Raw genomic sequence first — 2,286 nt, 5'->3', positions numbered from 1 at the left:
GCAGGAATTTCTTAGCCTGCTCTGCTGGCCAAACAAATCCAGCACGCTCAGCTTCTCCTTGCCTGCCACGTGGTCCAGACCAGTAAGGGTCTTGCGGGCCCTCAACTGCACTTGCAATGCTTTCTCCATGTCTTTCTTGTCACCAGTAAGGGTCTTGCGGGCCCTCAACTGCACTTGCAACACTTTCTCAATGTCTTTCTTGTACTAGCAGGCTCAAAATTGAACTCCAGAAGCAGTTGCACAGGCATTGAAGACAGGGAAATTATCACTCCTGTCAACCTGCTGGCTACGCTCTTGTGAACACAGCTCAGTGTGTATCACAGCGAGGACACGCCACTGACACGTGTTCCGGTCTTGCGGGCCCTCAACTGCACTTGCAACACTTTCTCAATGTCTTTCTTGTACTAGCAGGCTCAAAATTGAACTCCAGAAGCAGTTGCACAGGCATTGAAGACAGGGAAATTATCACTCCTGTCAACCTGCTGGCTACGCTCTTGTGAACACAGCTCAGTGTGTATCACAGCGAGGACACGCCACTGACACGTGTTCCGTTTGCTGTCCCCCAGGATCTCCATGTCCTTTTGTGCAAAGCTGCCTGCTGGCCAGCCGGCCCCCAGCATGTCCCGATGCAGGGTCGTGTTTCTCTCCAGATGCAGAACTTTGCACTGCCTTTGAGGTTCCCATCAGCCCATCTCTGCAGCCTGTCTGGGTTCCTCTGGATAGCAGTCTGGCATTTCATCCTTGAACGTGCTGAGGCTGTCTGCTGTGCACGTAAATAAAGCACAAGAAATGTCACCCTAGGACAATAATGGGTATTCTGCTGTACCAAACAAATCTTGTTCATAGTATCTGAATAAGTAGCTACCTTAATTTCTTTATCATAGTCTCTTTGACTTGCCTCTTTCTTTTTGATCGTGGATGTACAAAATTTCAAGGATGGTGACTCTGAGGATACTGGAGGACTGTACCAATGCATTACTGCTTTTACTGGACAAATTTATTGCTTGCCATTGGCTCTTTTCACCTCTCATCTCACAGACATTGTAAGCTGCCTTTCTTTCCTCCTTTCTGTTTTACGGACACATAGCAACCAGCCTATATTCTATCATTCAACTGATTCTTGTGCCACAATATTTTTCCATCTTTTTCTTCACTGCTGCCCCTTTCCCTTTCTTTTCTGCTTGCACCAGGAATTTTTATCAGTCTCTTTTATCCTTTTCCCATACTCAGCCCCCATTCTCCTTTCAGCAAGGGCTCCATCTGTCCCTCGCTCAGCCTATTCTCTCTGCCACACAATAGAGGCTTCATATCTGTCTTCTTCCCTTTATTTCCCTCTTTTTTCCTGTTCAGCCAATAAATCTCTCTGTGATTTATCAGTAAATATGCCTAACTGGGAGGATCAAAAGGAAAAAAATTCAGTTTATAGCTGGGCAGCAAGGTATTAACTGCTGTGACCAGCTGGCTCTTTATTTGATCTGCAGAAAACTGCAGAGGTATTTAAGCTGCTGGAGTGTTATGGTGCGACCCATTCCATACTTATTGCATTACTTCCAAGCAAACAGACAGAGATATGTCATCAAGATGATGTCACAGCACTTAGCCAACTGGTTTATGTGATGCTGATCCCAACACATTTTTGAAATATGCTGCAATTCTGAGGCTGGATCTTTCAAGGCTAGCTTATATATATCAAGTGGCATGCACTAAAATGCCTCTCTTTTGTCACCAAGACATCACCCTCATAGTTTTATTCCATTGCATATGTACATTTTTCAGATTTACTGAATAACATGCCTACTGTACAAATGCCTGTAGCACTGTAGCTGACCAGCAGTTCAGTAAGAGGGCTTTCCTAGTAGCTAAAAATACTGAGATTTAAACTCCTTTAGATGCTTTTCATGTACAGATATGAGACTAATATGACACTTTCTGACTATATCCTTTTGAAAAGCAGTGCTTCAGTCACTCCCTTAAAAGATCATGCCATTGTTTTTATATTTTCATTTCTTTTTGAAGATAAAATATGAAATCCTTATGGTATCATTTCTATCTACATTTTATCACCAATATACCACTATGCTGAGTCACTATAATGAAATGACAAATGGGAAAATATTTTCTACTTATTATTTCTTGACCCAATTACTTTTCTGGGTGTGACCAGCTGATTTTCAAGTTTTGGGAAGAGTCACATTCAATAAAGGTCAAAGAACAAGTATTTGTGCATCTTCCTTTCTTCAAGTAAAATGATAACCTCGCCAGCTTTCTTTAGAAGCAGCTGATACT

Source organism: Pterocles gutturalis, unplaced genomic scaffold (genome assembly GCF_000699245.1).
Source record: "Pterocles gutturalis isolate BGI_N339 unplaced genomic scaffold, ASM69924v1 scaffold8030, whole genome shotgun sequence".
Classification (NCBI taxonomy): domain Eukaryota; kingdom Metazoa; phylum Chordata; class Aves; order Pterocliformes; family Pteroclidae; genus Pterocles; species Pterocles gutturalis.
Note: the sequence above shows the minus strand (reverse complement) of the source record.